We start from the raw sequence: 12,500 nt of genomic DNA, 5'->3' as shown, positions 1-12,500 counted from the left end.
ACACAAGAAAAGATGATTCAGGAAGAAAACGCCAACATTTCCTGAAGCCATTTCAACTTCAAATCCTTGTCAGTTTCATTCACCTGGAAAAAGTGTTATGTGAACATTGACATAAATCATAGGGTATGGTTGCTTTGCGTGACACAGTTCGTAAGAGTGCTGTAACTTAAAGTAAATTTTAAGTTTCCGTAATCCTGCTTTAAAGGTAGATTTGGCCATAGAACTCAAAGTGATCACTCCATGGATGCTTGGAACATTCAAATCTTTGTTTTGCATGTTGATTTTAACTTTCTCTTTTTATCTTTTTATGTTAAACCTGTGGCACAGGAGAACTCAGTGTAAGTGCAAAAACTGAAACACATGTACAAAGAGCTGCCCAGGTTCCACTGAGATTTGAACTCAGATCGCTGGATTCAGAGTCCAGAGTGCTAACCATTACACCATGGAACCACACGCACAAAAAATAACTGGCTGCAGTTTTTTTGTGCTAAAAAGCACATATGAACTCATGAATCATGGTGAAAAAAGGCTCTAAAGCTGTAGTGCAAATCTACAATTAATACACAAAGGTAAATTAATATCTCCTAAACTTTATTTCCACAAGTGTGCCAAGAGTTCCATGATATCTCAACAATGACAGTTTTAAATGTTGATGAAAAGTGGCTAGTAAATAGAGTGTTGGATCTGTTACTTGGAAAAAAGGTAAGAAAAAAATAACTGCAAAACTTATACTGTTAGAAAGCTGTTCATCCAGAAGTGGCTAAAAAATTTTCATTGTGTGGTAAAAAGTTTTATCCAAGAGATAATTGAACGTTGCTGTGAATAAAAGTGCATGTCTCAGTACATCTGCCAAAGCAGTGGTCTGTAACTGCTAGACAAAAGAGGGAGATGCACCACTTACCTGGTGGCACTCATGGCGCTTCTTTTAATTAGTGGCATGACGCACGTGGGATGTAGCGTCAGATCGGCGTATATAAAATGCATCCAAAAATAAAGTCAGTCTGGTTCTAGAAACCCTGCCCAAAGTTCGCATATCACCTTCATGTGGCATAAAACAGGACACACGCAAATTTATCTTCTCAGGTAATCAGTCAAAAAACTATATGAACATATTCGTAGTCGGCAGGATTTGAACCTGCGCAGGGAAACCCCAATGGATTTCTAGTCCATCGCCTTAACGACTCGGCCACGACTACTTAGACGTTGATTTTTGATGAGAATCAAACACCTTTTCTTACAGCACCATGATCAAGATCAGTGATTATCCCTCTGGAAAACATCTCAGAAAATAGAAACAAATTTCCAGGTCCCAGTAAAATGTAAAAATCTGATTTAAAGTCATCATCAATGGGAATCATGCACAGTTTAAGACTTTTACCTCTTTATAAGGCGGATTTGGAGTGGGTCCATTCCAAAAACATCCTGAAAATTAATCTGAAAATGCTGAAAACACTGAACAAATTAATTTCCACGTAAAAAAGACTTGCTGTTCATATTATCATGCTTTTGGGCGTCTTTTAACCACATCAAGTTTCCAAAAATGCCAAGCGGTTAACTAAAATAAGCATATCATTCTTCAGGTGTTTTTCATTTAGAAGAGCTCCATACTTATAATACAATTCAATGGCAAGGTTAGGAAAACTCCTTCAATGTTCCTGAGAGACTTTTGGTGCATTTTGTGAGCTACAAAGAAAAGCCACAAAAACAGACTCAAAAGATGCCCAAAATAATTTTAGAGAAACACCACCAAAAATGCTTACAAACCGCTGTAGGAAATTCTGAAAAACACAAGAAAAGATGATTCAGGAAGAAAACGCCAACATTTCCTGAAGCCATTTCAACTTCAAATCCTTGTCAGTTTCATACACCTGGAAAAAGTGTTATGTGAACATTGACATAAATCATAGGGTATGGTTGCTTTGCGTGACACAGTTCGTAAGAGTGCTGTAACTTAAAGTCAATTTAAAGTTTCCGTAATCCTGCTTTAAAGGTAGATTTGGCCATAGAACTCAAAGTGATCACTCCATGGATGCTTGGAACATTCAAATCTTTGTTTTGCATGTTGATTTTAACTTTCTCTTTTTATCTTTTTATGTTAAACCTTTGGCACAGGAGAACTCAGTGTAAGTGCAAAAACTGAAACACATGTACAAAGAGCTGCCCAGGTTCCACTGAGATTTGAACTCAGATCGCTGGATTCAGAGTCCAGAGTGCTAACCATTACACCATGGAACCACACGCACAAAAAATAACTGGCTGCAGTTTTTTTGTGCTAAAAAGCACATATGAACTCATGAATCATGGTGAAAAAAGGATCTAAAGCTGTAGTGCAAATCTACAATTAATACACAAAGGTAAATTAATATCTCCTAAACTTTATTTCCACAAGTGTGCCAAGAGTTCCATGATATCTCAACAATGACAGTTTTAAATGTTGATGAAAAGTGGCTAGTAAATAGAGTGTTGGATCTGTTACTTGGAAAAAGGGGAAGAAAAAAATAACTGCAAAACTTATACTGTTAGAAAGCTGTTCATCCAGAAGTGGCTAAAAAATTTTCATTGTGTGGTAAAAAGTTTTATCCAAGAGATAATTGAAGGTTGCTGTGAATAAAAGTGCATGTCTCAGTACATCTGCCAAAGCAGTGGTCTGTAACTGCTAGACAAAAGAGGGAGATGCACCACTTACCTGGTGGCACTCATGGCGCTTCTTTTAATTAGTGGCATGACGCACGTGGGATGTAGCGTCAGATTGGCGTATATAAAATGCATCCAAAAATCAAGTCAGTCTGGTTCTAGAAACCCTGCCCAAAGTTCGCATATCACCTTCATGTGGCATAAAACAGGACACACGCAAATTTATCTTCTCAGGTAATCAGTCAAAAAACTATATGAACATATTCGTAGTCGGCAGGATTTGAACCTGCGCAGGGAAACCCCAATGGATTTCTAGTCCATCGCCTTAACCACTCGGCCACGACTACTTAGACGTTGATTTTTGATGAGAATCAAACACCTTTTCTTATAGCACCATGATCAAGATCAGTGATTATCCCTCTGGAAAACATCTCAGAAAATAGAAACAAATTTCCAGGTCCCAGTAAAATGTAAAAATCTGATTTAAAGTCATCATCAATGGGAATCATGCACAGTTTAAGACTTTTACCTCTTTATAAGGCGGATTTGGAGTGGGTCCATTCCAAAAACATCCTGAAAATTAATCTGAAAATGCTGAAAACACTGAACAAATTAATTTCCACGTAAAAAAGACTTGCTGTTCATATTATCAGGCTTTTGGGCGTCTTTTAACCACATCAAGTTTCCAAAAATGCCAAGCGGTTAACTAAAATAAGCATATCATTCTTCAGGTGTTTTTCATTTAGAAGAGCTCCATACTTATAATACAATTCAATGGCAAGGTTAGGAAAACTCCTTCAATGTTCCTGAGAGACTTTTGGTGCATTTTGTGAGCTACAAAGAAAAGCCACAAAAACAGACTCAAAAGATGCCCAAAATAATTTTAGAGAAACACCACCAAAAATGCTTACAAACCGCTGTAGGAAATTCTGAAAAACACAAGAAAAGATGATTCAGGAAGAAAACGCCAACATTTCCTGAAGCCATTTCAACTTCAAATCCTTGTCAGTTTCATACACCTGGAAAAAGTGTTATGTGAACATTGACATAAATCATAGGGTATGGTTGCTTTGCGTGACACAGTTCGTAAGAGTGCTGTAACTTAAAGTCAATTTAAAGTTTCCGTAATCCTGCTTTAAAGGTAGATTTGGCCATAGAACTCAAAGTGATCACTCCATGGATGCTTGGAACATTCAAATCTTTGTTTTGCATGTTGATTTTAACTTTCTCTTTTTATCTTATTATGTTAAACCATTGGCACAGGAGAACTCAGTGTAAGTGCAAAAACTGAAACACATGTACAAAGAGCTGCCCAGGTTCCACTGAGATTTGAACTCAGATCGCTGGATTCAGAGTCCAGAGTGCTAACCATTACACCATGGAACCACACGCACAAAAAATAACTGGCTGCAGTTTTTTTGTGCTAAAAAGCACATATGAACTCATGAATCATGGTGAAAAAAGGCTCTAAAGCTGTAGTGCAAATCTACAATTAATACACAAAGGTAAATTAATATCTCCTAAACTTTATTTCCACAAGTGTGCCAAGAGTTCCATGATATCTCAACAATGACAGTTTTAAATGTTGATGAAAAGTGGCTAGTAAATAGAGTGTTGGATCTGTTACTTGGAAAAAAGGTAAGAAAAAAATAACTGCAAAACTTATACTGTTAGAAAGCTGTTCATCCAGAAGTGGCTAAAAAATTTTCATTGTGTGGTAAAAAGTTTTATCCAAGAGATAATTGAAGGTTGCTGTGAATAAAAGTGCATGTCTCAGTACATCTGCCAAAGCAGTGGTCTGTAACTGCTAGACAAAAGAGGGAGATGCACCACTTACCTGGTGGCACTCATGGCGCTTCTTTTAATTAGTGGCATGACGCACGTGGGATGTAGCGTCAGATCGGCTTATATAAAATGCATCCAAAAATCAAGTCAGTCTGGTTCTAGAAACCCTGCCCAAAGTTCGCATATCACCTTCATGTGGCATAAAACAGGACACACGCAAATTTATCTTCTCAGGTAATCAGTCAAAAAACTATATGAACATATTCGTAGTCGGCAGGATTTGAACCTGCGCAGGGAAACCCCAATGGATTTCTAGTCCATCGCCTTAACCACTCGGCCACGACTACTTAGACGTTGATTTTTGATGAGAATCAAACACCTTTTCTTATAGCACCATGATCAAGATCAGTGATTATCCCTCTGGAAAACATCTCAGAAAATAGAAACAAATTTCCAGGTCCCAGTAAAATGTAAAAATCTGATTTAAAGTCATCATCAATGGGAATCATGCACAGTTTAAGACTTTTACCTCTTTATAAGGCGGATTTGGAGTGGGTCCATTCCAAAAACATCCTGAAAATTAATCTGAAAATGCTGAAAACACTGAACAAATTAATTTCCACGTAAAAAAGACTTGCTGTTCATATTATCAGGCTTTTGGGCGTCTTTTAACCACATCAAGTTTCAAAAAATGCCAAGCGGTTAACTAAAATAAGCATATCATTCTTCAGGTGTTTTTCATTTAGAAGAGCTCCATACTTATAATACAATTCAATGGCAAGGTTAGGAAAACTCCTTCAATGTTCCTGAGAGACTTTTGGTGCATTTTGTGAGCTACAAAGAAAAGCCACAAAAACAGACTCAAAAGATGCCCAAAATAATTTTAGAGAAACACCACCAAAAATGCTTACAAACCGCTGTAGGAAATTCTGAAAAACACAAGAAAAGATGATTCAGGAAGAAAACGCCAACATTTCCTGAAGCCATTTCAACTTCAAATCCTTGTCAGTTTCATACACCTGGAAAAAGTGTTATGTGAACATTGACATAAATCATAGGGTATGGTTGCTTTGCGTGACACAGTTCGTAAGAGTGCTGTAACTTAAAGTCAATTTAAAGTTTCCGTAATCCTGCTTTAAAGGTAGATTTGGCCATAGAACTCAAAGTGATCACTCCATGGATGCTTGGAACATTCAAATCTTTGTTTTGCATGTTGATTTTAACTTTCTCTTTTTATCTTTTTATGTTAAACCTTTGGCACAGGAGAACTCAGTGTAAGTGCAAAAACTGAAACACATGTACAAAGAGCTGCCCAGGTTCCACTGAGATTTGAACTCAGATCGCTGGATTCAGAGTCCAGAGTGCTAACCATTACACCATGGAACCACACGCACAAAAAATAACTGGCTGCAGTTTTTTTGTGCTAAAAAGCACATATGAACTCATGAATCATGGTGAAAAAAGGATCTAAAGCTGTAGTGCAAATCTACAATTAATACACAAAGGTAAATTAATATCTCCTAAACTTTATTTCCACAAGTGTGCCAAGAGTTCCATGATATCTCAACAATGACAGTTTTAAATGTTGATGAAAAGTGGCTAGTAAATAGAGTGTTGGATCTGTTACTTGGAAAAAGGGGAAGAAAAAAATAACTGCAAAACTTATACTGTTAGAAAGCTGTTCATCCAGAAGTGGCTAAAAAATTTTCATTGTGTGGTAAAAAGTTTTATCCAAGAGATAATTGAAGGTTGCTGTGAATAAAAGTGCATGTCTCAGTACATCTGCCAAAGCAGTGGTCTGTAACTGCTAGACAAAAGAGGGAGATGCACCACTTACCTGGTGGCACTCATGGCGCTTCTTTTAATTAGTGGCATGACGCACGTGGGATGTAGCGTCAGATTGGCGTATATAAAATGCATCCAAAAATCAAGTCAGTCTGGTTCTAGAAACCCTGCCCAAAGTTCGCATATCACCTTCATGTGGCATAAAACAGGACACACGCAAATTTATCTTCTCAGGTAATCAGTCAAAAAACTATATGAACATATTCGTAGTCGGCAGGATTTGAACCTGCGCAGGGAAACCCCAATGGATTTCTAGTCCATCGCCTTAACCACTCGGCCACGACTACTTAGACGTTGATTTTTGATGAGAATCAAACACCTTTTCTTATAGCACCATGATCAAGATCAGTGATTATCCCTCTGGAAAACATCTCAGAAAATAGAAACAAATTTCCAGGTCCCAGTAAAATGTAAAAATCTGATTTAAAGTCATCATCAATGGGAATCATGCACAGTTTAAGACTTTTACCTCTTTATAAGGCGGATTTGGAGTGGGTCCATTCCAAAAACATCCTGAAAATTAATCTGAAAATGCTGAAAACACTGAACAAATTAATTTCCACGTAAAAAAGACTTGCTGTTCATATTATCAGGCTTTTGGGCGTCTTTTAACCACATCAAGTTTCCAAAAATGCCAAGCGGTTAACTAAAATAAGCATATCATTCTTCAGGTGTTTTTCATTTAGAAGAGCTCCATACTTATAATACAATTCAATGGCAAGGTTAGGAAAACTCCTTCAATGTTCCTGAGAGACTTTTGGTGCATTTTGTGAGCTACAAAGAAAAGCCACAAAAACAGACTCAAAAGATGCCCAAAATAATTTTAGAGAAACACCACCAAAAATGCTTACAAACCGCTGTAGGAAATTCTGAAAAACACAAGAAAAGATGATTCAGGAAGAAAACGCCAACATTTCCTGAAGCCATTTCAACTTCAAATCCTTGTCAGTTTCATACACCTGGAAAAAGTGTTATGTGAACATTGACATAAATCATAGGGTATGGTTGCTTTGCGTGACACAGTTCGTAAGAGTGCTGTAACTTAAAGTCAATTTAAAGTTTCCGTAATCCTGCTTTAAAGGTAGATTTGGCCATAGAACTCAAAGTGATCACTCCATGGATGCTTGGAACATTCAAATCTTTGTTTTGCATGTTGATTTTAACTTTCTCTTTTTATCTTTTTATGTTAAACCTTTGGCACAGGAGAACTCAGTGTAAGTGCAAAAACTGAAACACATGTACAAAGAGCTGCCCAGGTTCCACTGAGATTTGAACTCAGATCGCTGGATTCAGAGTCCAGAGTGCTAACCATTACACCATGGAACCACACGCACAAAAAATAACTGGCTGCAGTTTTTTTGTGCTAAAAAGCACATATGAACTCATGAATCATGGTGAAAAAAGGATCTAAAGCTGTAGTGCAAATCTACAATTAATACACAAAGGTAAATTAATATCTCCTAAACTTTATTTCCACAAGTGTGCCAAGAGTTCCATGATATCTCAACAATGACAGTTTTAAATGTTGATGAAAAGTGGCTAGTAAATAGAGTGTTGGATCTGTTACTTGGAAAAAGGGGAAGAAAAAAATAACTGCAAAACTTATACTGTTAGAAAGCTGTTCATCCAGAAGTGGCTAAAAAATTTTCATTGTGTGGTAAAAAGTTTTATCCAAGAGATAATTGAAGGTTGCTGTGAATAAAAGTGCATGTCTCAGTACATCTGCCAAAGCAGTGGTCTGTAACTGCTAGACAAAAGAGGGAGATGCACCACTTACCTGGTGGCACTCATGGCGCTTCTTTTAATTAGTGGCATGACGCACGTGGGATGTAGCGTCAGATTGGCGTATATAAAATGCATCCAAAAATCAAGTCAGTCTGGTTCTAGAAACCCTGCCCAAAGTTCGCATATCACCTTCATGTGGCATAAAACAGGACACACGCAAATTTATCTTCTCAGGTAATCAGTCAAAAAACTATATGAACATATTCGTAGTCGGCAGGATTTGAACCTGCGCAGGGAAACCCCAATGGATTTCTAGTCCATCGCCTTAACCACTCGGCCACGACTACTTAGACGTTGATTTTTGATGAGAATCAAACACCTTTTCTTATAGCACCATGATCAAGATCAGTGATTATCCCTCTGGAAAACATCTCAGAAAATAGAAACAAATTTCCAGGTCCCAGTAAAATGTAAAAATCTGATTTAAAGTCATCATCAATGGGAATCATGCACAGTTTAAGACTTTTACCTCTTTATAAGGCGGATTTGGAGTGGGTCCATTCCAAAAACATCCTGAAAATTAATCTGAAAATGCTGAAAACACTGAACAAATTAATTTCCACGTAAAAAAGACTTGCTGTTCATATTATCAGGCTTTTGGGCGTCTTTTAACCACATCAAGTTTCCAAAAATGCCAAGCGGTTAACTAAAATAAGCATATCATTCTTCAGGTGTTTTTCATTTAGAAGAGCTCCATACTTATAATACAATTCAATGGCAAGGTTAGGAAAACTCCTTCAATGTTCCTGAGAGACTTTTGGTGCATTTTGTGAGCTACAAAGAAAAGCCACAAAAACAGACTCAAAAGATGCCCAAAATAATTTTAGAGAAACACCACCAAAAATGCTTACAAACCGCTGTAGGAAATTCTGAAAAACACAAGAAAAGATGATTCAGGAAGAAAACGCCAACATTTCCTGAAGCCATTTCAACTTCAAATCCTTGTCAGTTTCATACACCTGGAAAAAGTGTTATGTGAACATTGACATAAATCATAGGGTATGGTTGCTTTGCGTGACACAGTTCGTAAGAGTGCTGTAACTTAAAGTCAATTTAAAGTTTCCGTAATCCTGCTTTAAAGGTAGATTTGGCCATAGAACTCAAAGTGATCACTCCATGGATGCTTGGAACATTCAAATCTTTGTTTTGCATGTTGATTTTAACTTTCTCTTTTTATCTTTTTATGTTAAACCTTTGGCACAGGAGAACTCAGTGTAAGTGCAAAAACTGAAACACATGTACAAAGAGCTGCCCAGGTTCCACTGAGATTTGAACTCAGATCGCTGGATTCAGAGTCCAGAGTGCTAACCATTACACCATGGAACCACACGCACAAAAAATAACTGGCTGCAGTTTTTTTGTGCTAAAAAGCACATATGAACTCATGAATCATGGTGAAAAAAGGCTCTAAAGCTGTAGTGCAAATCTACAATTAATACACAAAGGTAAATTAATATCTCCTAAACTTTATTTCCACAAGTGTGCCAAGAGTTCCATGATATCTCAACAATGACAGTTTTAAATGTTGATGAAAAGTGGCTAGTAAATAGAGTGTTGGATCTGTTACTTGGAAAAAAGGTAAGAAAAAAATAACTGCAAAACTTATACTGTTAGAAAGCTGTTCATCCAGAAGTGGCTAAAAAATTTTCATTGTGTGGTAAAAAGTTTTATCCAAGAGATAATTGAAGGTTGCTGTGAATAAAAGTGCATGTCTCAGTACATCTGCCAAAGCAGTGGTCTGTAACTGCTAGACAAAAGAGGGAGATGCACCACTTACCTGGTGGCACTCATGGCGCTTCTTTTAATTAGTGGCATGACGCACGTGGGATGTAGCGTCAGATCGGCTTATATAAAATGCATCCAAAAATCAAGTCAGTCTGGTTCTAGAAACCCTGCCCAAAGTTCGCATATCACCTTCATGTGGCATAAAACAGGACACACGCAAATTTATCTTCTCAGGTAATCAGTCAAAAAACTATATGAACATATTCGTAGTCGGCAGGATTTGAACCTGCGCAGGGAAACCCCAATGGATTTCTAGTCCATCGCCTTAACCACTCGGCCACGACTACTTAGACGTTGATTTTTGATGAGAATCAAACACCTTTTCTTATAGCACCATGATCAAGATCAGTGATTATCCCTCTGGAAAACATCTCAGAAAATAGAAACAAATTTCCAGGTCCCAGTAAAATGTAAAAATCTGATTTAAAGTCATCATCAATGGGAATCATGCACAGTTTAAGACTTTTACCTCTTTATAAGGCGGATTTGGAGTGGGTCCATTCCAAAAACATCCTGAAAATTAATCTGAAAATGCTGAAAACACTGAACAAATTAATTTCCACGTAAAAAAGACTTGCTGTTCATATTATCAGGCTTTTGGGCGTCTTTTAACCACATCAAGTTTCAAAAAATGCCAAGCGGTTAACTAAAATAAGCATATCATTCTTCAGGTGTTTTTCATTTAGAAGAGCTCCATACTTATAATACAATTCAATGGCAAGGTTAGGAAAACTCCTTCAATGTTCCTGAGAGACTTTTGGTGCATTTTGTGAGCTACAAAGAAAAGCCACAAAAACAGACTCAAAAGATGCCCAAAATAATTTTAGAGAAACACCACCAAAAATGCTTACAAACCGCTGTAGGAAATTCTGAAAAACACAAGAAAAGATGATTCAGGAAGAAAACGCCAACATTTCCTGAAGCCATTTCAACTTCAAATCCTTGTCAGTTTCATACACCTGGAAAAAGTGTTATGTGAACATTGACATAAATCATAGGGTATGGTTGCTTTGCGTGACACAGTTCGTAAGAGTGCTGTAACTTAAAGTCAATTTAAAGTTTCCGTAATCCTGCTTTAAAGGTAGATTTGGCCATAGAACTCAAAGTGATCACTCCATGGATGCTTGGAACATTCAAATCTTTGTTTTGCATGTTGATTTTAACTTTCTCTTTTTATCTTTTTATGTTAAACCTTTGGCACAGGAGAACTCAGTGTAAGTGCAAAAACTGAAACACATGTACAAAGAGCTGCCCAGGTTCCACTGAGATTTGAACTCAGATCGCTGGATTCAGAGTCCAGAGTGCTAACCATTACACCATGGAACCACACGCACAAAAAATAACTGGCTGCAGTTTTTTTGTGCTAAAAAGCACATATGAACTCATGAATCATGGTGAAAAAAGGATCTAAAGCTGTAGTGCAAATCTACAATTAATACACAAAGGTAAATTAATATCTCCTAAACTTTATTTCCACAAGTGTGCCAAGAGTTCCATGATATCTCAACAATGACAGTTTTAAATGTTGATGAAAAGTGGCTAGTAAATAGAGTGTTGGATCTGTTACTTGGAAAAAGGGGAAGAAAAAAATAACTGCAAAACTTATACTGTTAGAAAGCTGTTCATCCAGAAGTGGCTAAAAAATTTTCATTGTGTGGTAAAAAGTTTTATCCAAGAGATAATTGAAGGTTGCTGTGAATAAAAGTGCATGTCTCAGTACATCTGCCAAAGCAGTGGTCTGTAACTGCTAGACAAAAGAGGGAGATGCACCACTTACCTGGTGGCACTCATGGCGCTTCTTTTAATTAGTGGCATGACGCACGTGGGATGTAGCGTCAGATTGGCGTATATAAAATGCATCCAAAAATCAAGTCAGTCTGGTTCTAGAAACCCTGCCCAAAGTTCGCATATCACCTTCATGTGGCATAAAACAGGACACACGCAAATTTATCTTCTCAGGTAATCAGTCAAAAAACTATATGAACATATTCGTAGTCGGCAGGATTTGAACCTGCGCAGGGAAACCCCAATGGATTTCTAGTCCATCGCCTTAACCACTCGGCCACGACTACTTAGACGTTGATTTTTGATGAGAATCAAACACCTTTTCTTATAGCACCATGATCAAGATCAGTGATTATCCCTCTGGAAAACATCTCAGAAAATAGAAACAAATTTCCAGGTCCCAGTAAAATGTAAAAATCTGATTTAAAGTCATCATCAATGGGAATCATGCACAGTTTAAGACTTTTACCTCTTTATAAGGCGGATTTGGAGTGGGTCCATTCCAAAAACATCCTGAAAATTAATCTGAAAATGCTGAAAACACTGAACAAATTAATTTCCACGTAAAAAAGACTTGCTGTTCATATTATCAGGCTTTTGGGCGTCTTTTAACCACATCAAGTTTCCAAAAATGCCAAGCGGTTAACTAAAATAAGCATATCATTCTTCAGGTGTTTTTCATTTAGAAGAGCTCCATACTTATAATACAATTCAATGGCAAGGTTAGGAAAACTCCTTCAATGTTCCTGAGAGACTTTTGGTGCATTTTGTGAGCTACAAAGAAAAGCCACAAAAACAGACTCAAAAGATGCCCAAAATAATTTTAGAGAAACACCACCAAAAATGCTTACAAACCGCTGTAGGAAATTCTGAAAAACACA

The 12,500-nt window shown here is 37.2% G+C and overlaps 13 non-coding genes across 13 annotated transcripts; all 13 read right to left on the bottom strand.

Moving 5' to 3' along the window:
• Positions 1–378: 378 nt before the first annotated feature.
• On the bottom strand, positions 379–450 carry TRNAQ-CUG (transfer RNA glutamine (anticodon CUG)). Its single transcript has one exon. It is a non-coding gene; the product is annotated as a tRNA-Gln (tRNA).
• Positions 451–2,163: 1,713 nt separating this feature from the next.
• TRNAQ-CUG (transfer RNA glutamine (anticodon CUG)) lies at positions 2,164–2,235 on the bottom strand. The gene has a single exon. It is a non-coding gene; the product is annotated as a tRNA-Gln (tRNA).
• Positions 2,236–2,899: 664 nt separating this feature from the next.
• TRNAS-AGA (transfer RNA serine (anticodon AGA)) lies at positions 2,900–2,981 on the bottom strand. The gene has a single exon. It is a non-coding gene; the product is annotated as a tRNA-Ser (tRNA).
• Positions 2,982–3,948: 967 nt separating this feature from the next.
• TRNAQ-CUG (transfer RNA glutamine (anticodon CUG)) lies at positions 3,949–4,020 on the bottom strand. The gene has a single exon. It is a non-coding gene; the product is annotated as a tRNA-Gln (tRNA).
• A 664-nt stretch (positions 4,021–4,684) lies between these two features.
• On the bottom strand, positions 4,685–4,766 carry TRNAS-AGA (transfer RNA serine (anticodon AGA)). Its single transcript has one exon. It is a non-coding gene; the product is annotated as a tRNA-Ser (tRNA).
• A 967-nt stretch (positions 4,767–5,733) lies between these two features.
• On the bottom strand, positions 5,734–5,805 carry TRNAQ-CUG (transfer RNA glutamine (anticodon CUG)). The gene has a single exon. It is a non-coding gene; the product is annotated as a tRNA-Gln (tRNA).
• A 664-nt stretch (positions 5,806–6,469) lies between these two features.
• TRNAS-AGA (transfer RNA serine (anticodon AGA)) lies at positions 6,470–6,551 on the bottom strand. The gene has a single exon. It is a non-coding gene; the product is annotated as a tRNA-Ser (tRNA).
• A 967-nt stretch (positions 6,552–7,518) lies between these two features.
• Positions 7,519–7,590, bottom strand: TRNAQ-CUG (transfer RNA glutamine (anticodon CUG)). Its single transcript has one exon. It is a non-coding gene; the product is annotated as a tRNA-Gln (tRNA).
• A 664-nt stretch (positions 7,591–8,254) lies between these two features.
• TRNAS-AGA (transfer RNA serine (anticodon AGA)) lies at positions 8,255–8,336 on the bottom strand. The gene has a single exon. It is a non-coding gene; the product is annotated as a tRNA-Ser (tRNA).
• Positions 8,337–9,303: 967 nt separating this feature from the next.
• Positions 9,304–9,375, bottom strand: TRNAQ-CUG (transfer RNA glutamine (anticodon CUG)). Its single transcript has one exon. It is a non-coding gene; the product is annotated as a tRNA-Gln (tRNA).
• Positions 9,376–10,039: 664 nt separating this feature from the next.
• On the bottom strand, positions 10,040–10,121 carry TRNAS-AGA (transfer RNA serine (anticodon AGA)). Its single transcript has one exon. It is a non-coding gene; the product is annotated as a tRNA-Ser (tRNA).
• Positions 10,122–11,088: 967 nt separating this feature from the next.
• On the bottom strand, positions 11,089–11,160 carry TRNAQ-CUG (transfer RNA glutamine (anticodon CUG)). The gene has a single exon. It is a non-coding gene; the product is annotated as a tRNA-Gln (tRNA).
• A 664-nt stretch (positions 11,161–11,824) lies between these two features.
• On the bottom strand, positions 11,825–11,906 carry TRNAS-AGA (transfer RNA serine (anticodon AGA)). Its single transcript has one exon. It is a non-coding gene; the product is annotated as a tRNA-Ser (tRNA).
• Between the last annotated feature and the right edge of the window lie 594 nt (positions 11,907–12,500).

This window comes from Ranitomeya variabilis, chromosome 2 (assembly GCF_051348905.1).
Source record: "Ranitomeya variabilis isolate aRanVar5 chromosome 2, aRanVar5.hap1, whole genome shotgun sequence".
NCBI classification, from domain to species: Eukaryota; Metazoa; Chordata; class Amphibia; order Anura; family Dendrobatidae; genus Ranitomeya; species Ranitomeya variabilis.
The sequence above is the reverse complement of the archived record's forward strand: the minus strand, read 5'-3'. Positions and strand labels throughout refer to the sequence as shown.